Source organism: Meleagris gallopavo, chromosome Z, assembly GCF_905368555.1.
Source record: "Meleagris gallopavo chromosome Z, MGAL_WU_HG_1.1, whole genome shotgun sequence".
In the NCBI taxonomy this organism is placed as follows: Eukaryota; Metazoa; Chordata; class Aves; order Galliformes; family Phasianidae; genus Meleagris; species Meleagris gallopavo.
Genome location: NC_139435.1, coordinates 56268755 through 56296676, shown reverse-complemented (window position 1 = coordinate 56296676; position 27922 = coordinate 56268755). Strand labels below are relative to the sequence as shown.

Sequence of the window (27922 nt, the reverse complement as noted above, 5' to 3'; positions counted from 1 at the left end):
GGATTCACTATGAAAAACATAATAATATCACTCATCTCAGGAACATAGCTCTATTTCTGCCTTTTTGATGCTTCTCTGCAAATGCAAGTGTAGCCACATGGTGCTTTTTATACACACCAGCCAGCAAGACCTAACTATGCACAAAATGTTTTCTTTCTCAAGACAGCTCCAGAATATATATTTTGAGTATATGTATAGCATTACTGTTGGTGAATTATAGGTGGAGAAACTGAGTCATGGGAAATGGAAGCAACTTGCCCAAAACCATGCAATGGCTGAATTGGAAACAGATTTCCAGAGCTAGATGTCTAGGGTGTAATCTGATCTTTATGAAAATGGATTTTCTTCTCTTCCTCACAACCTAGGCACTTTCTCAGGCAATAATTCATGACAAAAGTTTAGAGTGTGGAAGCAAAGACCATTTCAGGCCTTGTTCCTCTTGCTACTACTCTCTGGAAGTGGCTGCATTGCCCACACTCAGCCACTTGGAACTTTCTTAGCCAGCAGAGCCAAGACCATCTGGAATTTAGCTCTTGACTAAAACAAGGGTATCAGCACATCACTTTGTACCCATAGGCAGAACATCTTATTTCTTTCTTTCTTGTTTTGAGGAAAAAAAACCTATTCTTTTTTCAGTAAAAAAGCCCCTTAATCAGGATGGTGTAAAATTTCACTAAGTGACTGGAGGAACTTCTAAGTACTTTCCAGCACCTCCCCCTCATATTTTTTTTATTTGTTTAGTCTTTTAATGTAGTTAGATCTGTTCTAGGTCATGCTGCTTGTGTCAATCTCAAAATGCAGATGGTATGGAGGTAATTTAATCAGTACTATTGTCTGTAATAAGTGCAGCTACATCATTACATCATTTTTTTTCTCTTGTACAGCTGAGCTGTGGGGTTGCTTTTTTTTTTTTTTTTAATGTCACGCTAATTCAAGGACTGTCAAGGTCATGAAACAGGATATAAAGGTCTATTCCATTTTTGCTGCAGCCAAAGGACTCCCACCACTGCTTCAAATCAGACATTAGCCACCTTATGTTTCTTATACTGGCAGTTCATTATCTGAATCTTGAATGAACAGATAACTTACCAGGACTTAATGAGACTAGTGGAATTACACCTGCTTGAGAAATCAGCCTGATGCCTTCACAGTTCTGCTAATGGATACATCATTCTTTGCTGTTAAAAGTTATCAGAGCCAGACGCAAGCTTTGAAATGCAACTGCTTCCTTACAGCAAGATGTGACTTCATGCTGGCCTCACTGTAAAGTTATGCGTCTATTTTGACATTGCTTGGAGTTTCATCAGCATGGAATTTAAGACTGTCAGAGAGAATTAGTCACCTTGTGTGCCTGATAGAAGATGGTTAGTAGAAGGCCAGATCTGAGTTTGGGCAAATCTGAGTAGTTTGGGGCATTCTCTGCTTGTGGTAGCTGCATAGTCTTTGCCTGCCTTTGCAGTGCATTCCCATGGGCTCTTACTGCTACTGGTTACACTGAGGAAAAATGGAGAGTTTTTATATTGTCTCAATTATTGGAGGAGATGGTTCAACATAAATAATATACATGGAGGAAGATTAAGGTAGCAAATGAAGCCAAATGCTATCCAATTGATTTATTACAAATTCTAAGCAACTAAGGAACGTGGGGAAGGTGGGAAAGTTAGTGATAGTAAAGAGAGAAATTCCTAGTGAACGGTTTACAAAGCAGGGATAATTACCACCAAGAATCCAGTGACATCTCATTGATCCATAGGGAGGAGCAAGGTGGTCAGGGACATCTCGTTGACCTGCATGGCTGCAGTTTGGTGGAGGGGATATCCGTTCTACCTTGTAACTCTTCGGGTTTTTATCCTATTTATTGTTGCCAGGGGTAGCAGTTGGTTGTCAAGGGCACTTCTGTTTGGTTCATCAGGGCTTGCTCTTGTTGTCAGGAGCATTTATGTTTTGTTCATCAGGGGCATTGGTAGTTGTTAGGGGCACTTATGTTTTGTTCATCAGCGGCAGCAGTATGTCTGTAGTACATTCCCCTCCTGTTGGGTAATCAGCAGTTGATAACACAGCTGCTGCATGGTGGGCTGCTAGGTATGCTCGCTGACTGCATGGTGGTCCTCTCCTCTGAGATGACACCCATAAGCCAGTTTGAAAGCCCAAAAGAAGCAACAGCTAAAAAGGTTTCTCCTGTTTGCCTAGCCATATATGTTTCACTTACTGCTGTGCTCATGGTCCATTAATGGTTTAATCTCAACCATTAACTCCAAAAGCTTGTTGACCAGGCTATGTTTTGGATGGGTGCTGCTGAACAATTTTGAGCCAAAAATTGTTCCAGCTTCTTACATATTCCTCTCATTGTCAATTCATATGGCCTTCTCGAGGACCTCAGGACTCAGGAGCTCCCTTCCTCACCGCCCAGCTTTTAGGCAGTCCTGAAGTAAACTTAACTTATTCTTACCAGACTACAGTGCAGGATTTCCAGTCTGGGGGCGCGGACCAGGCCAGCCCTCTTGCTGATTTGGGAGAAGGTCTGTGGCCTTCTTCAGATCATGCTGAGGAAGATAGAGAGTTTGCTTAGAGAAATAGCACCATGTCCATGAAGCCTCACCTCAGCCTCCTCTGCTTTGGCCTGAACAAACCAAGGGAACTCAGCTTCTCCTCCTATATCTTGCTTTCCAGACCCTTCACCACCTCTGTAGCCCTCATCTGGATGCTCTCTAATGGTTTTATGTCCTTCTTATATTGTGGTGCCCAAAACTGCACAGTGCTTGAGGTGAGGCCACACCAGCAGCCAGGGCACACTGCTTAGAATACCTCACAAACACAGCTTCTCAACATACCAGAAGGAAAGACACAAACGGCCCAACGTTTATAAGAAAGCAGTTGAAATTAAAGGTCCCATACACAAAGCTAGAAATGAAATGGAAAGGACCAACTGCACCCTGGGGTGCACCAGGCTCGGTACCGTCAGCCAGATGAGGGGAGGGGATGTCCCACTGTGCTCTGCAGCCTTACCTCTAACACTGCCTGCAGGCTGGGTGCCACAAATATGGAGACAAGAGAGCGCCTAAAGGAGGGCAACGAAGATACTAAAGGGTTCAGAGGGCAAGATGTGTCAAGAGCAGCTGCAGTCCTCATGTGTGCTCAGCGCACAGCAGAAGAGCTGAGAGGAGCCCTCATGGCAGCTGCAGCTCCTCACAGGGAGCAGAGGGCAGCGCTGAGCTCTGCTCTGTGTGACAGCGACAGGGCCCGAGGGAACGGCATGGAGCTGTGTCAGGGGAGGGGCAGCTGGGGGTCAGGGAAAGGATGTGCACCACAGGTGGATAGAACAGGCTCCTCAGAGCAGTGATCATGGGTGGTCCTGTGTGGGGCCTAGGTGATCCCTGTGGGTGCCTTCTGATATTCTGTAATAAAAGTAGCAAAAAGATATTGCAGAGAAGCAGGGGTTCAGCCTCATTATGTCTGTGTGCTTGTTCCAGCTGCTTATCTTGCTAGAAAATTCACACTTGCTATCTTCACATTTACTGTGCTGTGATGTTGTTATCACAGATTTCCATGCACTGCAATTAGGAGGGGCTATTAGGTTTGTTGAGACAGCAGGAAGCTAGCAAACTGCCTTCAGTGAGTTGAAGAGGAGCACCTCCACTTTCTGCAGTCACTCTAAAATCAAATGACAGACAAGACCTTTCTGCTCCTATATGTTTTGAGTTAGTTTAGCATAACATCGGCTTTTAGTTCAGCTGAGGAATTGAAGTCTGTGGCTTAAATTTAGCTGAATTTTACTCTGGAAGTGGGGCTGAGAGATTTATGAGAGCAAGACATCTGGGATATTCTCCATCTGCTTGGTGTCTATTCATACCTCCTGACCTACTTGCCACTACTACAGCCCTTCTCTATTGTGTTTGTGCTCCTCATAACCTCTGACAGGGGAGATAAATGTGAAAATTTAAAGCAGCAACAGAGAAAGATTATTTATGAAACAAGTACAGATCTCCACAAAGCCTTGGTGCAGAGTCCTTGGGAATTGAATGGAATTGTTCCTTGATCTCACATGTAGACATTTAAACCTGAGGTGGCTTACTAGCCCCGAGCTTGCTTTAATTAACTTCTTAAAGTTTGACAGTGCTTTATAAATTAAGAAGTAAAACACCAATGTCTTCTATCATTGTGCCAACTAGTCTTCCAGTCTTTTCAAATCTGTCCTTTCCAATTTAGAGAGACAGTTCTCATTCTTGTGTTACTTCCTTCAGTATAAGTGGCAATAATTCAGATATTCTCAATTCTGCTGTGTGCTTTTGTTCTTCGTGTGCCTTTCTCCTATGTCATCTTGAAGGAGGAGGCAGATTCCAAAGAAGGAGCTGAGGACCACAGATAAAGCTGCGCACTGCAAGAGAGTCTTTGTGTTGAAGTCTTGCTGGGATGTCTGATGTATGTGGACAGTGAGACGACCATGGACTTTCATCTCTTTATAACCAGTTGAAAAGGGTTCATTTCATTTCCCCGTAGAGAGAGGATGCATGTTCCTGTTCTATTTCTTAGAGTTTGTTGCAAAGGAAGATAATATATTGTTAGATTTCAGTGCACAGAGAAAATTTAGTCCTTTTCAAAAAAACTTTGTTAGGAATGGTGATAAGGACTTACCTACTTTTGGATGAATGGCCATTCTTCTGTGATTCAGACTGGGTGTTTGGCAAATGGTTTGGGGGTGATTCTGTGCTGCCACAAGCTTTAGAAGTGTATGTGGGTGTTGAAGAATGCAAGGAGCAGCTCTGTGGCTTCACTTTAGACAGGTAGTGGGAGAACTTCAAATCAGAAACTGCCAGATAGGGCTATTCCAGCTCCTGCAGGGGATCTGATGCTGTAAGGGAAAGAGAAGAAAGCTGGCTTAGGGCTGCTCTGCTCTGGAGGCTCTTTCTCTTGACAGAGTTATGTGATCCCTTGTTCAAACTTTTATTTTCTCGCAGATTTAGCATTCAGCTTAGTTTGACAGGCTTACTAAGAGTCAAGGAGAAAGCCCTGTCACTTACGCTGGTTGTAGTCTGCCTGTCACTCTGATGTGTCACATTAGAGCCTGTCTAAGAGGCACCCTGCACCCTTGCAGCTGGATCACCACTCTTTTCTTTGAGATCTTTGGCAAGAACCTCTGAGTGAACTTAGCTGGCAAGTACAATCACAGTAGTTGAGGATTACTCAAGACACCAACATTTTTATTGATTTTCTTATCCCACTCTCTAGTTGAAAACTGGTGCTATTTACACTGCATGGTCGATTTGTGTTCACAGCACTGCTTTTTATCTGTGTTTGCCTCACAAATGCAAAATAGGATTAGAACATGAATAAAAAAGTAAGACTCTGTTCTTCTTCCACTGACTGATCCTAGGTTTCCGAAGGGCAGCTTCTCACTGCAAAATACAACTACTCCTCATGAGTAAACTTGGGATTTTGAATACTGAGAGCAATTTCAGCATTCTCGTACTGAGTTAGATCTGACCTGCCTGAAAATTCTTTGTCTTTTTAATTTAATGATGCACATAACCAAATGAATGTAAGAAGTTCCAATAGTTTGATCCCATTAAGCTGACTTAAATCTGTTTAATGTAATTATGAAACCAGAATGTTGATAAAACTTAGGCAAAAGTTTTCATGCTCAGTAACATTTCAGCAGGTGTCACTAATTGGACACTTTTGAGACCTACATTTCCAGTGACTTTGATATCTGTGGTGATTTTCTTAGATAGGTCACTCTGAAAGTAATGCCTCCTATTTATTTACATAGAAAATACAACAGTTGCAAAGAGCACAGTAACACCACTTGATAGAGCAAATTCTCAGCCACAAAACATTCCTTTTCAATACAGTCAACACCATTAGCTCTGCATTTTTGCCAGTGATGAACAGGAGCCTACATCCCGTGCTTGTATCAATCTATACCAGCAGAGGTAGCCCAATGCTTCACATCTGCTACGATTGCTAGGCATTATTGCTAGGAAAATATTGCCCATGCAGTCTGGCTTTCACTGTGCTCACAGACACTGTTTCCTCTCCAGAAACACTCCACAAGCACTGATGAATGTTAGTGGGTGAAGTTTTGTCCACACAGGGGAACTCAGTGACCTTTGCTTCATATGCACTTTCTTATCAGACACCATTGTGTCAGGCTGCCCCTCTGCTGCCATCTGCTACATAGCAATAAAATTTAATGAAATATTTGTGGGAAAGTTCGAACTCTACTGCCATACCACCAATAGCTGCCTCTGACATTGTGGGCCAACATCATAAAATAGGAGGCATTCCTTTTGTGGCATTCCTTGCATATAATTAATGTAGATAGTGAAATCCTAGCAGGAGATGGTATTTCATACCACCTCCCTACTGTGTATATCTTAGCAAGTATCTTAACCACAGCACAATGTGAATGAGAGTACTGGTATAACCATACTGGCTTTATGAACAGTGCCAACGATGTCTATGATTTACCATCTGCTCTTAGTAAGAATATCCAGAACTGAGAACATATACTTCAGGCTTAGTGAAAGGATTCTTTTGATGGATATAGACTGTTTTCCTTTTAGTGGCCTGAAGTAGGAAGAAACATTATTATTGAAATCCTGGAATTTCCCCATAGCCTGATGTAAAACACTGATGAGGATCCAGCTATTAATTTACAAGAGAGTGTGTAAGTCAGGTGTATTGAGGCCACTGTATTTTGTCTGTCTGATATTACCAAACAGTATGAAATTGATTCCCGTATCTCACATGTACACACAGTAAGCTCTGAATACACAACATAACACTGCTTTATTAGAAGAATTTCTTGATATTTACAGTGATGGCTCACAAATAACCTTGTTAAGCTCTGCACTATTATGTGCATTTCTTTGTACAAGATTCTGACAAAGAAGCCTGAAATACAGATTTAAAACCTTTGACACAGGTAAGCATTCTTTGAAGGAATTTGGGAAGAACCACGTGGGACAAAGCTATGTCTCTTCCCAGTAAAGCTATCTTGCAACAGAACTTCCCCAAGCCTTTTGTAATCAGAGCATGATTGCAAAGTAAAGCAGTTGCTTGGAAGATACTAAAAATGTCACATCTCCTATAATTAAAATCAGAACTGAAAGCTCTGAAGTGTTGACAAAGTAAAGTAATAGTTATTAAAGCACCAGGGTCTTGCTAGGAGAATTTAGGTCTCTCAAGCTTTACTGTAATCAAGGGCACAATGAACAACTTCACTAGATGAATTAAAAATCAAACTGGAAGCTGCATCATGGGATGCCTATGTAAACAGACTAATGCATAAGATGGTTCAGAACTAAGAAAAGGCTACATTGGATTGATTTATCATGATTTTAATTAATAAAACACAGTACTACTTTCATAAATACAATGAAATTTGTAATCTACATGTTTTCTAGTGATCATACTTTCAAGCACAGCTCTCCTTCCTGTAAAACCTGCCAGTGTTGCTTGCAGTATTCTCTTCACCACGCAAAAACAAGATAGTTTACAAAATCAGAACTCAAAGGCAAGAAATTCAGTTATGTTGAGTGACTGGGAGAATTTTGGTCCCACCTGAAAAGTGCACCATGCACTTGGTTTTAGTCTTATCCCTATCACGAGGACACTGTAATAGAGGCGTGCCAAAGTGAGAGGAGAAGACACAGAGAGGAGGTGTGGTGTGGACTAGCTTTATGCAGAGCCTGTCTTCCTCCATGCTCCTTATAAATTTGGTTTATAATACTGCAAGGACTTGTCTAGCTCCTTTCTTAGCCAGCTACCTTCAGCTGGGAGGCAGAACGTTTTTGGAAGATGATACTACAGCTAAGAGCAAAACACTCTGTGTGAGAGAAGTGCCATTATTGATCTTGCTACAGATTGCTGTCCTAATGATGACAGCAGAGCTTAAGTTTGTCACGGTTTCCATCACTCACATGCACACAGTGTTCATTTAAGGAGCCATCTCATTGGAAAGACTACCAGAGCATAGCAAGAACAAATACATACAAGCTTCTTCTGAGTCCATGTCCTTTTGTATCCCACAGCAACCCTTGCCTCTCACCCCTAGAGGAAAAAATGTTGAATCTCAATTAATTCAAAGTCACAGTGGGTTGCTGATTACAAGCACAAACAAGATAATCATGCATGGCTTTTTCACTTCCCAAAAAAAAAACAAAAACAAAAAAAACATTGAACAACACATTATATTAGCGACAGGTTAAAGTGACTGACATTTTTATTTAAATTTAAAGAGCAGTATTTAGTTTATTTAAATGCAAATCTATGGATTAGTACAAGAGCTATGATATTGTTATGGTAATCACAATATTTTTCATGTTTTCCACTAAAAGACGTTTTTCCATTTCTTTTGTTTCATTTTGTTATTTCCTATTCCCTGCATGTCTTCAATACCCCATAGAAAAAAAGCTCTTCAGTATTCTCTTCAGGTTCCCATTCTATAAGAATTGGAGCATTCTGATTCTTTGTTAGCCAAGGAAAGTATTCTTACGGAAAAATGCAGGGTTGTTTTACCATGTATACTGCACATACTGCAAAGGAAAAGGTTTGCATTAATTTCTATGTAAATATTTAAACTCTTTCTGTGTGAGTTTGCATGGATGAGTTGGTCATTTCTGGTTTGTCTTACCTAAGATATCAGCCCTTCTGCTACATGACTGCTTTTCAAACAGTCTGTATTTGTTTTTTTGCTCTTGAAACAGTATCACTGTTCGAAGAAAATTTTAGAACTTGCTATTATATCTGACATGATCAGAAAACGTTCACTATAAATTAAATAGGTCTTTCCTATGTCTTTTGTCTGTTTAAGCCATAACAGAACATAATTTTTATTAACTTCTAGCAAGGCACAAAATAAATAAATAAATAAATAAATAATAAAAAAAAGCCAAGATTTAAAGGCACTCCTTTAAAAAAAAGAAAGGAAGAAAGAAAAAAGAAAACTTCTATATGTGTGTAAATGGTGGTAGATACCTGGCAAATATTTCTGAGGCCAGCTGTGCAGTTGCTGGTCACTCCCAGTTCTCAGTGCATTACTGGACAGCAGATAATATCTGGTATGAGCTGCTGGGTTCTGTTGCATGCAGGAATAAAGTGCTACTATCAGAGCTTAGACTGTATTTGCAATGCTAATTTGGGAGAGATAATCATGAAGAAACTGAGGAAGAATAATACAATCAATGTGATAAAATGTTCCAAAATTTATAAACAAGGAAAAAGAGCAGAAGCAGAAATTTAGAACTGGTAGAATTAAGGGCAATAAAAAGTTGATTAAAAAAAATATATTGAGAAAGAATAACCTCAACATTATTGATTTGCCATGAAGCGAATGCTGTAAAACTACTAATAATATTGGAAAGTGCCAGCAGTGGTCAATATATATATATATTTTTTTTTTTCCCTCGGAAGAGGAGACACAAATAGTGTATATAAGGTGATTTTTTTTTTTTTTTTAGTCACAACCAATGACAGTAGCTGCTCTGACACATTAAAAGAGCAAATTTAGATGTCTGATCCTGTAGATAGTAGGAATTGGGCCACTGAGATTGATTTATCCGAAAAGGAAATACAGGTAAGATAGTACCAATGAGTTTGTATTTGACAGTCTTAGGATAAAAGGCTGAACTGACCCAGGTGTATGATTAGAAGTTTGGTTTATAATGTTACAGGATGTTCTTAGGTATGGCAAAATATCACATTTGAACTGTTAGCCTTAAATATATATTGCCAACAGAATCCCTGTCAGATTCTGTTGTACTGTTGTAGTGCCTAGCTGAGTCTTGTGAATGATTAGTCCAGACTGGTGAAGGTTTACACTAAGGAGATAAGGAGAGTCATGGCTATAGAAAGTACAGAAAGTACAGAAAGTGCAGTTACTGCACATCAGATGAAGAGCAAGAAATAACATACCATGAAAAATGCAATGAATCATTGTCAGTAACTGTGCTGTAGGCAGAGTTCATTCCAGCCAACAACCTGCAGATCAGTGGTGAAAATAAGAGAAGTTCCATTACTCTTAAAAATTGCAGCTCTACTCAAAACCATAGTTGAAATTTATTAAAATAATAAAGTTTTAAAAGTTTAAAAAAGGGGAAAAAAAAAAACATTTCATGGTAAAAATACATTGTGTACAGTCACAAATTGTTCTGCATTCTTTCAGACAATTAGAGGCAGGAAAGAATTGTGCTTTGGATGGTGCTAGGGTAGGAACATTCCTCTCCTTGCTCATGATTCTACTTCACCTAACTACTCCTAAGCAACCGGTGATACCAGAATCAAACAATCAGATCTGAAATATGAATAGATTTCTGATAGCTTGCTTTCCTCTCTCCTAGCAGGAGTGAGAAGAGGGAGGGATATAAAAGCTTGAAAACTCCCTGGACCAAATTCTTCCCAAAGAGTTTTTATCCATAAAGATAAATTTTATGCTGACTGCCTAAAGGGCATCTCTGTTTTGGTCAGTGTGTCTCTGAAAGTCCTATCTACTGATTGTCAGAGAAAAAAGCGTTGCTGAAAAACTGATATTGAAGACTTTTCAAGAAAATGCATTAATTTGAAAGACATTTTACTGAGTAACTGAAGAACTGCATGTTTCTGTCATGATGAAACAGTCCTTTCTCAGACAGTACTTTTCTTTAATATTTTAACAGTTCTTCAAAAGAGGATTCACCATTGAGAGCAAGTAAAATGACCTCTGTAGAGGAATGCCTTAATTTTAGTAAGACAGATCGATTCAGCCTCTGTTTGGAACTCATTTCCATGTAGTACAGCTTCATTTTTATTAATAAAGAGCAATGTAATTGAGGGAGAAAATAATGAAATGTGCAGAGCTTATTCCAAAACTGCAAATTATTGTACCGTTTGAGTTTTTGTTAACACTAATAGCAAAACTACCACTGAATTCTTCGGTGCAGCATAAAATGTAAACAGCTAGTTATAAAGAGGTCAAGACAACAAAGAGAAGAATACTGAAGAAAGGAGGCAAAAAAGGTTAAATGAGATCAGCAAGGTGACACAGCAGCTTCATGGTAAAGCTCATAAAAATACAAATTCTCTGAAATTTTGGATCAGTTTAACTGTGTGGCTCTTCAGCACTGGAAGATGATCCCACTGATTTCCAATACTGTAAACAAGAAAAGAAATCCAGCGGAGATTGTTCATTGGTATGAACAAAGGCAAAGCACAGTCATGTGCTTTAGATCCTGGCAGAGTAGGCAAAATAGTCTACTTTGTGCAAATACTCTAAAACTTTCCCTTGGGGTCCTATTGCTACCATGGGAGAGCAGAGCTCAGCGCTGCCCTCTGCTCCCTGTGAGGAGCTGCAGCTGCTATGAGGGCTCCCCTCAGCAACTCTGCTCTGTGCCGAGCACACCGAGGGACTTCAGGTGCACTCACGCCTCACCCTCCAGATCCTTTATGGTCTTTGAATGTTCTCTAATACTTCCATTTCCTTTTCTTATTATGAACTGCACCAGCACTGGAAGTAAGGCCAGAGCAGAGCAGAGGGGACAACCTCTCCCCTCACCCACTGGCAGCGCTGGGCCTGATGCAACCCAGAGTATGCTTGTCCTTTTAGGCTACCAGAACACACTGCTGCTCATGTTCAACTTGCTGCTAGCAAGAACCTGCAGATCCTTTTCTGCGGGGCTGCTCTCCTGCCTCTCATTCCTCAGTCTGTACATGTATTCAAGGTAGCATCATCTGAGATGCGGAATCTGGCACTTGTTCTTGTGACTGTCTAGTTTGCCAGAATCTCTCTGTAAAGCCTCTCTGCCTTTGAGGATGTCAACAGCTCTTTCTAAGTTAGTGTTAGCAAACTTCCTTAGTATGAGCACTTATCATTACTACAGCCATGATCCTCCAACTTAGGGCTCCAGGGGTACCAAGGCCATCACTGGTGTTGAAGACAGAGAAAGAAGGCATGAAATGCTTTTGCTTTATCTGCATCCCTATTTGTGAAGTGACCATCCTCAGCAAGTAATGAACCAATCTTATCTCTCATCTTCCAAATAATACCATTTAAATGGTTCCAATGCCTTTGTGAATTATAAAATGTAAATTGGTAAAGGGCATAGAAGTGGTTAACACACGAAAGGATAAGCATACCAACTGGAAATATGTACATCTCTTCTTTTCCCAGAATGGAAAATTAGGAAGTCATCTCTGATCTGCATCTTTAGATCAGTAAAGTTACATCAGTATGTAACCTCAGTTAAGTCTTGTTATGAAGACAACACTTAATCTTAAAGGATAGGATGGTAAAACATAGAATGTTTTCATGTTTATCTGGTATGTATCTTAGGAAGATTTAAGAGCTTTTCTTTATTCTTTATTTACATATTCCAAAAACATAGCAAAGAGTTTATTTGTTTCTGACTTTTGTATGCATTTTGTATGTCAATAATAAATGAACAGTGTGCTTTACAAGCACATAATGGAAAAAGCATTCATAGCACATTTCAGTTCTTCTTAAAAAATAAAGACATAGTCACCAAAAAAAGAATTCTGACAAAATGGATTTCACTAAGTATTGAAGAATCAATTGTTTTTTTTTTTGTTTTTTTTTTTTAAAGAGCTTTGAAAACTGAAATGACACCGAATGGGAAGATCATGTACAAAAATGTTCTTCCAACAGTGTGTTCTTACAACTCTGCTCTAAAGTTTTAAAAGAGAAAAGCCAGTTAACTGATTTGTGCTCCAGGACTCAGATCTGGAGTCCCTGGCAAGACCTACCTGCGTAACCTGTGGTAGGAAACCAGCCTTAGCAGGTAGTTGGACTTCCAAACTCTACAATTCTGTGATTTTGTGAATCTGTGTAACTCAAGATGTGCAGAGAAAAAGAAAGCTGAAGCTTTTTCTCCTGGACTTTTATCTGTAGGAGCTCTCCGGCTCAACAGCATAACTGAAAAAAGGCCCACAGGTCACTGCTGGGAATAGAGTTACTGAGATGGGTCATCAGGCCTGACATCTCAAGAGCTCATCTATTCCTGCTGCACATTGAAATGAACACATTATACATTATCCCCTAACCTAAGGGGAATGTAACAAATATTGTTAGAGTGACTGGGAAGCCATGAACTCTGTTGGAGAAATTTAATGTGAGGGGAGACGTCTTCCTTTTTCCAGTGGAGTGTGAGAACAAAATCCAGTGAAGTTGATTTATGATTCCTCAAAGAAATAAGTCCTGCATTTAAAGAGAGCTAAGACCTGGCAAGCAGCAAGAAGTCATGTTTTAAAGAAATAAGAGTTGCTTGAAGATAATTCTGGAACTGAAGCTGCATCCATGTGTAAGAACGCCAAGAAGTATACTAAATCAGCATTAAATGAACATAGTTTGCCCTTGATTATGTAAGACTCCTCTCTCTTTCTTTTTCTTTGTGCTGGCTATTAGCTGTGAAGTGATGTGTTTCATAATGTACACTGGATCCAATTGGGATAACTGTGAATCTCACAGCTATTGCCAGCTTTCATTAGGAGAACCCCAATGTATTCCCAGGCTGTTTCCATTTCTGTAGAAGGAATTGAACTAACATGAGGAACAGGGGGAGAAAGAGAGAAAGGAAAAGGAACCTTGCTGCTTTCCCATTTTAGAGCATCAGGCAAAATAAGAACTAGTAAGTAAGAATCTATTTTAAAAAAGAACTTCATAAGGGGCACCCACAGGGTTTGGAGTCAGAGGGAAATGAAGTCAACTGAGGAGTGAGCCTTGGGACTATTTTGTTATCACTTTAGAGATAAACAAGTTCCTTAAGGAATTTGCCTTATCAAGATTTAGCTATCTGTTGAGTTTGTAGTCTCCACCTAAGCTGGTGGTCAAATGCTTCCTGAGTACTCAGAGAGGAATGTATCTTCAAGGGCAGTGTCCTAGTTACCTGCCTTGGGACAGGATGTATTGCTATGTGCATTATCCATCTCTCTCACTGACTAGAATATCTCAGAACAGATGTTTAACTCATAGCTGTTTCAAACCAAGCAATGTGCTCTTTCTACTATTCTACTACTAAGAGAGCTTATTCTACTATTACCAGATTAATTGCTAAGTCTTTATGGGGAGCAGAGCCCCCATATGGAGGCTTAATAAGTAGTACCTTAGTTCTTAATCTTGTTAAAGAATCACGGCTTCTTTAACTACCAGCTTGCAATCTGTGTCTCTCTCTCCACACTATTCTTTCTGACTCACTCGCTTGTGTGATGAGTTTAACCTTAGATGGACTCTGGGTGCAAAGCCGTCCTCTTTCCCTCCTCAAGAGATGGGAGAAAAAAACAAGGAAAGCTGCTGGGTTGAGACAGAGACAGGAGGATAAGCATTTCCTGTCATGGGTAAAATAGAATCCATGTGGGGAAATTAATGTATTGCCAATTGAAAACAAGAGTAGCATGGTGAGGAATGACAACTGAAATAAAATCACCTTCCTCCCAGCCACTTCTTCTCAGCTTTTCTCTTTCAACTACCATTTTCTCCTTCAACTAGCATTTCTTACCTCCTCCCACAGGAGTGATACAGAGAGATGAGGAGAAGGGGTTGCAGGCAGTCCATAACAGTTCTTCTCTTCCATTCTTTCCTTCTCAGAATTTTCTCCTTCTCCAGTGTGTTTATCTGCCATAGAGTGCAGTCCTTCCAGAGCACAGTACTCCACGTGGGTACCTACAAGCTGGGAAGGGAAGGCCCATTCCTCCGTGAGCCTCTCCTGGACTGCAGGAAGCTGCTGCTCTGTGCCTGGAGTGCCTCCCACCCTTCTCCTGTGGTGAGCTGGGTGCCTGCAGGGCTGCCACTCTCTACATTTTTATTCCTGCACACGCTCACATTTATGGCACAGCATGTTTTTCCCTTTTTTAAATCTTATCAGCGAGGCATCATGATGTTGGTTGATGGGCTCAATTTTGGCTTGCGGTGTGACTTGAGCATAGGGCAGCATCTGGACTTTTCTCATAGATACTACTCCTACAGTCCACTCTGCTATAAAAACATTGCCAAATACATTGTGGCTTACCAGGCTTTTTCCTTTGGGCTTTGGAAATGTCCATCATTTTTAAATCATAGTGCAAGGGGGAATTATTCTTTTGTCTAGTGTTCTTGCCTTTTGTTTTGAACATACATTCCAGACGATATCCCAGAAGGGAAAGCCACAGGGCAAAGTGGGAAAAACGTTAATGTCAGCTAACTAAATTCACTGAAACAAAGCTCTTCGTCATTGTCTGTAGTGTTGCTGACCCACCCCCAGCATGAGCCAGCACCTCCTCTTGGGGGTGTCATATCTGCTCTGATAAAAGCTGATGAAGTTAGTACCCCAGAAAAGTCATTTTCCAAATACAGCCTTAACAGTTAGACAAATAACATTTCCACACAGCACTACTATATAATAACACAGTGTGCTCAGGCCTGCTGTGCCATGCTGGAAAACAGGTGTGAAATGGAATGCAGATAGGAGAGTGTAAAGACAGCTATGCTCGTGCTGTCAGGGAGATACTCAGTCTTCAGACAGTAAAAGACTACGCATCTCCAAAGCTCCTACTTTCTTCTCCTGACACACCTGTGGGAGGTTGATTATGTTTTAGAGGGAACTGAGTCTGATGAACAGGAACTGGGGCTGAGGAATATGACACACTGAGAAAGTGACAGGCAAGCTGTTACTGGTAAGGGTGCCTAGAACATATGAATATATAAATAGGAGGAAAATTTTCTATCAGCAAGCAAACATGTATCACATTTCCCACTCTCTTTGAAAAAACTTCAGACTTAGAAGCTTATGCCCAGCATAGTAATCTGCACACAAGTTTTTTGCCAATGTGCAAACTTCCTATTGCCCTCCTCCACCCAACCAAGGCCTTTTGCCTAAATTCCTGTAGATGGGGGATTCTGTTCCTCAAGCCATGTCAAGCCAAGAGCAACAAGTGGCAAAATAGAAACACATGCTTCTCAACATTTGCTAAGCAAGATCAGAGAGGTAACATACCTGCTCGACGTGCTGACAGAGTTCTAGGAGCTGCCCATTGAAGGGCATGACATACCACCTCCTTTCCAGTCCTGCAAACCCAGCCAGCTCAGACACTGATAATCTATTTTCTATTTCTATTGGTTTCTATTTGTCTATTTTGCTTGTCCTGCCCTGGCTTTTTCATTTCTATGGCTCCCACTGGGCTGAGTTGTTTGCTGACTTCTCTGTTTAGAGTCCTTTCCTTTCTATTGTTTCTCAGAGACAATGTTTGTTTTTTTTTTTCTGCTGATGTTAGTTTCTGTTTTCCTCATTCCATTTGTTCTTGTTATTCTGTGGGTACCTGCATGACAGTAATTTCTGAAATACTCTACTGGTAGCAGAAAAGGCCCTTTAATGAACAATGTCTGTAACAGCAGACATTGAGATTTCAAAGAGATTTTCTTCTTTCTTCTCAGTAAACACCATTCATGAAAAAATTCCAAGTTTTAGAAGCAGATTGGATTACCAGGGCCTTTAATCAAGGTGGTGAGGCTTTGGCAAAAAAAAAAAAAAAAAAAAAAAAAAAAAAAAAAAAAAGAAGTCTCACCTGATCCTCAAAAACTCATTTTCTTTTAATTATTCTTTTTACATTTTAAGAATGACTGTTATGACTGTTCATTAATAGCCTGAAGAGATGGAAAGACAATTTCTGAAGTGATAGCACTCCTAATGGTTCATTACTCTGTTAGGCATTCATGAATGCTTTATGAAGGGAAAACTATGGGGAAGTACTAAATAGTGATTGAAGACATGCAATGGCATGGTCAACTAAGCATGCTTTTGGTGCGAATGGTTGTGCTGTGAATTCAGGCTAGATTATTGATGTGTTTCTTTCTACATACTCTTTTCCACTTTACATTATGCATGGTTTCATTTCTGTCTGGATGTAAAATCTCTCTCATACATGCCCCCACATCACTCAGGAGTAGAAGAAGTCCCAAGAAGACAGAGCTAGTTTTCATTTTTCAGTCATCAGAGCAGCCCAACAAATTCTTTGTCAGATCTCTCACTAATTAGCTCTACAACTCTTAGTTTGATGCGAGTCACAGAGCTTCATGGAACCTGCTCTTACATAGCATTTATGGTGAGAAACCTGTGTTCTCTGATCACGGTCAAATAACAGAAGTGATGAGAATGGGTCAGGAGGTGATTCTACCAGAAGCAATTGATGAACAAGCACCTGATTTCTAGTGCAGATTTTGAGATACCAGTCTACACTATTTGCAGGCTGTTGGAGTGGTGGGAGCTTTATTTTGCAGTAGCTGATCACAGGTGACATCAGTGTTCTGTATTTGCAATAGCAACCCTGCCATGCAGCACTATAGAATTTAGTCTTTCTAGAAGCGGAACATCATTCATACTATTCAGTTCATTGTTAAGGATGCACTAGGTATTCCCTCTCAGTAAATTCCATTCGCTACAAACATGACTTCTATAGCCTACTGAGGAGCAAGAAGACTGTGGTGACAGATGAAAAAGGTCTTAGGAAAGGTGACAGGTGTCCCTCTGAAGGACTACAGAATGTGAATAAACACTTAAATTTTCTTACTTGCTCTTTTTAGCAAGAAGCATTCGACCCATTTTTGAAGCGTCTTTATGTCTCCTCTTTATTGCTGGTTGAGGGGACTGAGAAGTACTTCTTGTATTTCAGACAGGATTGTTAGTTGAAGGCTTGAAACTAACTATTAACCATCTTTGATTTTTCTGGATCTTGGCTCTAACCTTAAAGCATTACTTTGGACTCCCCAGTTAACTGTCAGGACATGTGAACTAATTAGATCTTAGCAACGGTGGGATATGGCAGGATTTATTCTACACGGAATACCCAAAGACCTGATGACAAAAACAGTCTCACAGCAAGGAGTAAAGATAATCACCTAACTAATCATTCCTGAGATTTTACTATTGCACAGTTACATCTTCTTGTGCTTTCAGTGCAGTCAATATTGAAAAAGAAAAAAATCCAAGTGAAAAATTTGGGGGAGCTTAATGTCCTGTAAACCTAGTCCTTTGAGTCAGGGGATATTTTTAGGGCAGAATGACCTTTTGAGAATAGTGTGGAAGTAATTTTTTTGTAATTTAGTGTGGTATCACAACAAGTCGTGACTGAAATATCATTGCATCTCTTTTGGTAGGATAAATCTTACTGGTGTTCTTTGTCCACAAAAAAAAAAAAAAAAAAAAAAAAAAAAAATCCTCTGTCTTACATGTCACTTAGAAATTTAGGAAAATGACAGCTGAGTACCTAACGGTCAGTCTAGGGGACTGTTTTTCCTCCAGGTTAGCTGCCAGGACTCTCAGCAGTATTGATATGAGTGTCTGCTTTTAAATTGGGACTGTCAGTTGACCCTTTAGACTCTGAATATTTTTACTCCTAATATTTTGAATTTTTATTATTTTTTAATCTTAGTCTTGTGTAACAGTTATTAAGCCACGAGTTTATGATCTATTGTCTTTGTTTGGATTGAATTTCATATTTTTTATATTTCTCTCAAATCTGCTGTCTAGAGGACTGCAATACAATTGTTCCTTACAGTAAACTGCAATAGAGAAGAAAAATGTGGCTGGAGCTTACTTTAAATCACATGAAACAATATCCCTCTCTTGCCTTCTAAATGATTTCTAAATTTCCACCTGATGCAGTAACATGCTCTGTTCTCCATCTGTTTCTTTGACCGTAGCACACTTTTATATATTCACAGAATCACAGAATGGCCTGGGTTATAAGGAACCTCAAGGATCATGAATCTCCAACCCCCCTGCCACAGGCAGGGCCACCAACCTCCATGTGTAACACCAGATCAGGCTGGCCAGGACCCCATCCAGTCTCGCCTTGAACACCTCCAGGGATGGACGGGGCATCCACAACCTCTCTGGGCAGCCTGTTCCAGCACCTCACCAATCTCTGTAAAGAACTTCTCCCTGACACCCAACCTAAATCTTCCCTCCCTCAACTTAAAACCATTTCCCCTTGTCCTGCTGTTATCTACCCTTTCTGAGAGTTGGTTCCCCTCCTGTTTGTAGACTCCCTATAGGTACTGGAAGGCTGCAATGAGGTCACCCTGCAGCCTTTTCTCCAGGCTGAACAAGCCCAGCTCCCTCAGCCTGTCTTCGTAGGGGAGGTGCTCCAGCTCACTGATCATCTTTGTGGCTTTCTTCTGGACCTTCTCCAACAGCTCTCTGTCTTTCTTGTATTGGTGGCTCCAGACCTGGACATAGTACTCCAGATGGGGTTTTACAAGAGCAGAGTAGAGGGGGACAATCACCTCCCTGTCCCTGCTGGCCACCCCTCTTCTGATGGAGCCCAGCATACCATTTGCTTTCCAAGCTGCAAGAGCACATTGCTGGCTCATGTTAAGTTTTTCATCTATCAAGACCCCCAGGTGCTTCTCTGCAGGGCTGCTCTCAAGGACCGCTCCTTCCAGTCTGTATGGATACTTGAGATTCCTCCGGCCCAAGTGCAAAACCTTGCACTTTGCCGTGTTGAACCTCATTATGTTCACCCCGGCCACCTTTCAAACCTGTTGAGGTCCCTCTGAATTACATCCCTTCCTTCCGCTGTGTCAACCGCACCACTCAGCTTGGTGTCATCAGCAAACTTGCTGAGGGTGCACTCGATTCTGTCGTCAGTGTCATTGATAAAGATATTAAAGAGCACTGGTCCCAAGACAGACCCCTGGGGGACGCCGCTTGTTACCAGCCTCCACCTGGACATAGAGCCACTGATGACCACCCTCTATCTACGGCCTCTTAACCAATTTCTTATCCATCGAGTGGTCCACCCATCAAATCTACATCCCTCCAATTTGGAGATAAGGATGTGTTGGGGAACCATGTCAAAGGCCTTGCTCAAGTCCAGGTAAATGACATCGCATTTTCTAATGTGCTTCAAAAAGTTGGGGACAACTTTCATAATAGCAAAGGTTGACGTGCACAGAAAAATGAATGCTTTTAGTTGCATTCTAGAGATCTGATGTAGAGAGCTTATGTACATTATCTACTTAAGAGTTGAACTTGAAGTTCTGGTACAGCTTCTGAATTTTGCCTGGCTTCAAGCTTTGGTCTGCCGAAGTACTTGTGATGAATAAGGTATTGAGACCTGGTCCAGCAAGCACAAAGCTAGCAATATGGAATCATAATCGTATCTAAGCTTCGTGAGCAATGGATTAGTTCCCTGTCCCCTAGAGAGAACAAGCAATACTTCCTTTGCCCATTATATGCATCTTCACTGTATTCTGCACAGAAAGACAAAGTTGACCCTTCATCTTACAGTGAACAAATTTTTATCCAGAGGAGTACTTGTTCTTGTAGAAACCAGGCCCATGCTTACCTTGACTGGACTAGAGCTCTGAAAATAAAATGAAACAATGTAACACACACACACACACACACACACACACACACAGCTTTTCACACACAGTAACCAGAAGCTATGGTAAGTAAATAGTTTTATATAATTCAAATTACTGCAGGATCCTGAAGCATTAAATTTACAAGCCTTGTTGTCAATGGCTCTATGTCTGATTGGATGCTAGTGACAAGAAGTTCTGTACCACAGGCATCCGTCTTGGGACTGGTACTCTTCAACATCTCTGTCAGCAATATAGAAAGTTGTTCAAGTGTACCCTCAGTGAGTTTGCTGATGATACTAAGCTAAGTGGTGCAGTTAACACATCAGAAAGAAGGAAGGTCATCCAGAGCAGTCTGAACAGGCTCAGAAATTGTGTGCATGAGAATCTAATGGGGTTTCAATAAGACCAAGTGCAAGGTGCTACACCTGCACTGAGGTGATTCCAGATATGAGTACAGAAGAAATCAAGCAGAAAAACTCTTTGAGAGCAACCTTGTGGAGAAGGAATTGGGGTTCCTGATGGACAAAAATGTGTGCATGAGCCAGGAGTGTACACCTGCATCCTGGAAGGCCAGCAGTATCCTAAGCTGCATGATTTTTTACTTGGAGGGGAAGCCCTGACACAACTGCCCAGAGAAGCTGTGGGTGCCACATCCCTGGAAGTGCTCAAGGTCTGCCTGCACTGGGGCTTGGGCAACCTGAACTGGTGGGTGGCAGCCTTGTCCATGGCAGCGGGTTGGAATTGGATGGTCTTTAAGGTCCACTCCAACCTAAGTCATTCTACGATTCTATTTGATTCTATGAAAAGGAAAGCTTTCATTTGGCAAAACAAAAAAATTGCAGGAGGCAAGAATGAGGAACATCTTATACTCCACATCTTGATCTTGAACACAGAAAAATACATACGTATATATATCTTACTGTGGTGGGTTAACTTCGGCTAGTTATCAGGTGCTTACCTAGCCGTTCTCTCACTCCCACTCTTCAAGAGGTCAGGGGAGAAAATGCAATGGAAAAACTCATGAGTTAAAGACAGAGAGATCACTCATCAGTTACCACCACAGGCAAAACAGACACTGCTTGGGGAAAATTAATTTGATTTATTGCCACTTACTAACAGAGTAGAACAGTGAGAAGAAAAAGAGCAAGCCTGCAAATACCTTTTTCACATCCATTTTCTTCTACCTCCTCCACTGTAAGTGGTGCAGGGAAATGAGGTACACAGAGGCTGCAGTTAGCCCATGATGATACTGCTTTGCAGTCACTGCCTATAATTTCCAGTGAGGAATATGTACCTTTCTTCTTATCCTATCTCGGGTGCTTTGAAAAATATCACTGATCTAGATTTTTCTACTTGAAAACCCCAAGGTAGGTTCTGGAGGAAAGATTTTCCAAAACACCTAACAGGTTTAAGATAAGAAAATGTACAGTATTCGTCTTGGCCCCGTGTTCATGAGTCATTGTTGTGATTTTAGCAAATCCTCCAGGTAGCAAAAACTCAATATTTTGGAGACTTGCGTTCTTCTTCATGAGTCAGATATTCTCTGCTTACTCTGGAGATTTCTTCTCTGATTACAATATGGAATTCGCTGCTATTCAGCACTAATTTAATTACCTCCACTTCTGAAACTTTCTATATCTCATTCCCTCTCAGTGATACTGAAAGTTCTTGTTTTAATGGGCATTGTGTATAAAGAGGAAGCAAATTGATATATTTGCAAACACAAGGAAAAAGAAGGCGTTTTCTGCTGTATATTTAGAAAACATCATTATTTGTATATTGGATATTTATACCTGCTATTCTTTTTTTCCTAAAGAAGAATAATTTTGTTCACAAATTGCAGCTCAATGTGGTAATAGAAAAAAAGGTATTTTGGCTGGGACAATGTAGCGTAGTCCAGGTAGTGGATTACTAAGTAGAAGGGCCAATTCACTTTCTAAACACCCACAGCTGATCAAGCTGAAACTTGTTTCCCATCTCCCTGTTCATATCCAGTTCACAGAGGCCAGTGGAAAGCATCCCCTTCATCTGAGTCTGCAACAGATTCACAGTGTCTTGGATGCTAGAGGGCAGTGGGAATTCCTATAGCAGTTTGTTGCAGTTCCTTCACCAACTGTAACAGAAAACAGGTTTGTCCTTCTTAGGCAAGATTGTCCAGAGGAGGAGAAGGAAGTGACCATCAGATCAACACAGTGTCATCCTACCATTGGAATATCCAGGAGGTGCTGATGGGACACTTATAAAGAGCAAGTGAGAATTCTGAAATCCACATTCATTTCTGTTCTGGGCATGTGGTAGAAGCTGAAAACTGTACACCTCTTTGTATCTGTCATGGGAACTCCATGAGGTATAGGCATATCTGAGTGCCTTGAGAGAAAGATGGGCCTGAAACTTGTGATGGAAGACATGATTCAAGGTATGAATGAAGAGCTAGTGTGATTTCTACATAGCTGAACACCTGAGCTAGCAGAGAGGAGCAAGGTAATGCATCCAGAAGGAATTCCTGGAGAAATAGTGCCCTTGGAGGATGTTAGGGAGTCAACACACACAAGCTTTGTCTACAAATAACCTTTGCTCTTGGAAAAGCTGGCTGAAAGAATCTGATGTACCTCAAGGAAATGGCCCAAGTAGATCTGCTTCAGAAGAATTGAGGTTCTGTTAACAGGTCTTCTTACGTGCTCCCTTCCAAAAATTTTGTTCCTCTTCTTTCTGTGTGCCATCTCCCTCATGGTTCTGTTCCTGTGTGGTTCACACACAACTGAGCAAAGAAAACTGTTTCCTGACTTTGATCTCTCCCTTCCACTACTCATCAGCCCTGTTCCACTGTCACAGTAACAGAGCCTTGGTTAATGTAGCTGTGCAGCAGCTCATCTATGTGACTAGAACACTTGGACACACACATGCATACATAGAGATGCACAATCCTATAGACTGATTTACCTCTCTTCAGGGAGCAGAGGTTTCACTGCTCCCTGTGTGTCAGGCTCTGATGCTTTCTGTTTCACCAGTCATAAAGAACAAAGAGTCAGATGGTTGAGCTGCCTGAGCTGCCTGTGCTGATACTGTATGGCAGAGCTTAGACTTAAATGGATTGCTTGTGGGGAAAAAATAGTCTTCTCCTTTCAAATTGTTAGAAAACCTCCCCAGAAGTTTTCTGGGGACTGCATCTCTCTCCCTCACCATAGCTACTCCTTCAACCTCAAGCAGAGAGAAATGAATTGATTAGAAAGACAAGCAGACAAAAGGGAAGAGAGGCGAGGAGGAGAGGGGAGGATAAGAGTGGGGAAAGAAAATAAGTTCAGCAGGCTGAAATGCCTTCACTGATAATATTCTACACACACCAAAATGTTACTCCAGATTTACACCACTGAAGATGTGGCCATTTGAAATGCTATCATGTTTATAGCTGCTAGCAGCTTTTCTTATGTAGTCTTACTAGGACAGAAACAATCTCATTACACATACCTGTCTGTTTCTTCACCACAGCTTAGTCTACACATCACCACTGCCCTGGTTATTTCTCCTTCTGACATTGCCCTAGGCTTTCTGCAATATTGTTTTTTTAGAGGGCTGTGCAACTGAGGAGGAAAAAGTGCTGGAAAAGTATCCCCTGCTCTAGAAGCAGTATGGCCATCTCTATTTACCCATCTCTTTTGGATTATATCTTTCTCTATTTCTGCAATCTCCAAACACAGTATTTATGCCAAACAATACATAAAACATGTTCTCACTGCTTTGCCTAGATGCACTGCAGACTGCTAAGTGGCCAGCCTGCTGTGCTCCCTGACCTTAGCATCCTTCTACTTGTTTGCTGATTCAGCCTTTAAATCACGGTAGGAAACAGCAGTAACCTGCTTTATACAAGGGCTGCATGGCCATTGCATTGTGGCAGGCCTTTGCATACCTCCAAGTGGCCCATGTTTTTCTGAACACTTTGCTGCAGAAGTGGAGCTGGAGATAACATTTAAAAGTTCAGGATATGGCAAATAACGGAGACATATTGTAATACTGGGAGCCTGCTGAGGTAGGCATAGTTTGAAGAGGATCTGTTACCTGGTTCAGCTACTACACCTACAGTTACAGAGGTGTGTATGCATTATGACCAGTGAGTCTGTCTTTTTCATCTACTGTTGGATAGCACAGAGGACTTGATCATCTGGGAATGAACACAGCACAGAAGAAATAACCTTAGGAAGAATATTTCAGTTCACCTGCTGTGAACACAGGCAATTGCCAGCTCTATTTCCTTAGCAAGCTGGGAAAGCAGGTATTCAGCAGTACAAACCTGTCACCTTCTGACAATGCAATGTGTACTGATAGAAGACCTTCGTCATTATCATTCAAGGGCATCTGTGGAGTGTTGTCATTTGTGTTTCTTGGTTTGGATCCTTAAACCAACTTCCTTCTAACAGCCCTTCTGCACAGTCCTGATTTCTGTCTTTTAGCCTCAGCAAAATACAGAAACAATTGCAAACAACTGGTGTCATTCATTAGCCTTGTTTGTTGAGGCAGCTCGCCAGTATGTACAATAGTTGACCCCTGCCTGCTGTTATCCCTTCCACATGTCCATTCCTTTCATGGCAATTCTGCTAAATCTTTTGAACAAGCTGAATTACTTGGTCAAAGAATTTCTTGGTCGCTGATTCACAAAAAAAAAAAAAAAAGAAAGAAAAGAGGAGAGAACCCAAGAGTGCTCGCTCAGTTCTAACACAGACTTCCTCAATTAGGTTTCAACTTGAGGTATCTGCACTGATAGTTCAGTGGCTCTTGACTGTAGACAACATACTAACAATTCATAAAGTACCTTTTAAGAATGGACAAAGTCATTCTCATTCTTTTATCTTAATTCTGTCCATGAAATAATTCACATCCTGGCATGGGATAAAATTCTCAGAAATCACAACATTGACAATAACATATTTAATATAATTTGATTGTCCAGGGAAAAGATCTTCAAACTGGTTAATGTGCAACATTTGTTTAAATCTTTATATATGATTCTAATGTTTTGAGTTGAAAAGTTGAATCTTCTTTTAGTTTATATAAAGTAAAAAATTTGAAAGACCATTTGAAATAAAAACTAAAATTTGATTTAGAGGACTGTCATATCCTGTTTTTTCTTCACTTCCCTCTTCCAAAAATGTACTGAGACATGAAACATAAATATCTTTTCTATGAACAGCTTTTCTCTGTGCTAATGAAGAATACTCAATTAAAAAAAAAAAAAAAGCTAAAAAAAATTGGAAAAGTGCCGTACATGTCCCATACGTGCATAAAAGACATTATGGGTCAGCAAAGAATAATATAATTCTGTGATTCTGAAAGGAACTTGCCCACCGCTTTGTAGAGACAAATATCTTGAGTATTAGCTTTCTGTTTGTATATGCTATGAACTATACATTAGGCATAATAAAATAAAAAAGATGCTGAGAGGTGAAGATCTTTGATATGATCATGGTAAGGGAATTCATAATGGAGATCTCCAGATATAACTAAATTAATATTATATTCATTTTAACCTGGTGTAGTTAGAACTTACATCGCTGACGTGTTCACAAAGTTACAATTTAGCAAAATTATTTTTAAGAAAAAACTCAAAATATTGTGTTAATGAAAAGGGACTGCCCAAAGTACATAGAACATTTTGAAAGGAGATGATTTTTTTTCTACTCTCTGGAAGATCTTGCAGCCTTCTTTGGAACATTTACTCAATTTTGCCAGAAGGACACATTTTTTCCACTGTTTTCAAAAGAAATTACTTTTTGTTCCTCAGGCTTTCAAAGTTGTGGAATTAAAGATCAATTCTAAGACCAGGACTTTACTTGAAATTTGTTTCAGACCTACTGGTGTGGATTAATTTTGTCTAGACACCAGGTGCTCACCTCACTCCCCTTCCCCAACAAGATGAGGAGAAAATAAGATTGTGGGCTGACCTTAGGACGTGGAGTTCGTGCATTAATTACCATCAGAAGCAAAACAAATTTTGTTTTGGGAGGAAAGCTTAATTTATTGCTCATAAATAACTAAAAAAAAAAAAAAAAAAAAAAGCAACAAACAAAACACCTGTTTCCTACCCCTCTTCTTCCAAGGTTTGATTACAAATTCAGTTATTCTACCTTCTACCTTGCCTGAGTGGCAGAGGAGAACATGCAATGGGTGTTGCGGTCAGCAGCAGAATGGAAAGACTGAAAGAAATTGCACTGGTATTTCCTTTGGTAATGGAGGTGGAAAAAATAACTTAGAACAAATAATAAGTGAAACCCAGAAGGTTTAAAGATAAATCTTTTTTCAATACCTGTGTCTTTTCAGTTTTTCTTTTGTTGTTGTTGTTATGGTTTGGAATGTGAATGAAATTTTATAGACAGTACTGTGTAAGAAGAGGTATATTGTAATTTATATAGGAAGCAGGTAAGGAACAGATACTAAAAATTCTCGGATAACTTTTAAATGCTCACTCACCTACTGATTAAATTAGTAATTCCAAAGATGACTGTATTTGCTATGTATGATCAGGCACAGATTCTGTTCCACCTTGTGGCCACGCAAAACCAGTGGGGAGAAAAATCCCCTAAAGAGTAATGTAATCATTCATTAGTCATATGTCAAACTTTTCCTAGAAACTGAAACTGATAGCTAGCTGATATGCAGCATTATATTCAGAAAAACTTAAAAACAATGTCAAGCTTCTCAGAGAACCTTGGAAAGATGAGCTATTTACACACTGGCAGAATGGTGACGTTGCCAGTCATCCTCAGTGACAACAAGCAGTCATGAACAATTCCCAACACCCAATGTGGTGGTGCACAACATTCTTTTGGGGTGTCTTTATGCATGTCTCCAGATGCCAACCTCTGGATGTAAGCACATTGTAGAGACTTTTAATCACTCTGACATCTCGTGGTGGGACATCACAGCCGGTCATAAGCAATCCAGGAAATTCCTGGAATGCATTGATGAATGCACTGATGATAATTTTTTTCTCCAAATGACAGAAGAGCCAATGAGGAGAGGTTCTGTGATGGACCTTGTTTTTACCATCAGAGTGGACCTTGTGAAGAATGTGAAGCTCAAAGTCAGTCTTGGCTGTAGTGATTATGATATGATGGCGTTTAAGATCCTTAAGGCAGTGAGAAAGGTACCAAGCAAGCTCACTTCTCTGGAGCTTGTGAGAGCAGTCTTTGAACTTTTCAAGAATCTGCTTGGTAGAGTACTATGGAATAAAGCTGCGGAAGGAAGAGATGCCTAATCAAGGTGGTTAATATTCATGGATCCCAGCAAAGAAGGCAAGAAGTCAGGAAAATACATCAAGAGACATGCATAGATGAACACAGAGCTCCTGGACAAATTCAAAATAAAAAAAGAACACTCCAGAGGGTAGAAGCAAGGACAGATATCATGGGATACAAAGACATTGTCCAAGAGCTACTGATCAAGTTGAGAAAATTAAAGACCAGATTGAACTGAATTTGTCCAAGGAAATCAAGGGCAACAGGAGGGGCATCTACAAGTATCTCAGTAATAAAAGGAGGAGTGGGGGAAATGTGGGCCCTTTCCTGAAGGAAACAGTAGACCTGGTTACCTGGAACAATG

At 40.4% G+C, this 27922-nt stretch overlaps 1 protein-coding gene and 1 long non-coding RNA gene across 2 annotated transcripts in view; one reads left to right on the top strand and one right to left on the bottom strand.

The window, feature by feature from the left end:
- The window catches only part of CPLX1 (complexin 1), a 104217-nt gene that overhangs the window by 66786 nt on the left and 9509 nt on the right, over positions 1 to 27922 (top strand). The gene's annotated exons all lie outside the window — the stretch shown is intronic.
- LOC146542314 (uncharacterized) lies at positions 1599 to 16117 on the bottom strand. The gene is made up of 6 exons (XR_014880527.1): positions 15960 to 16117; positions 14487 to 14657; positions 9916 to 9981; positions 7996 to 8052; positions 4633 to 4849; positions 1599 to 4525 (listed from the first exon to the last, which is right to left on the bottom strand). It is a non-coding gene; the product is annotated as an uncharacterized LOC146542314 (long non-coding RNA).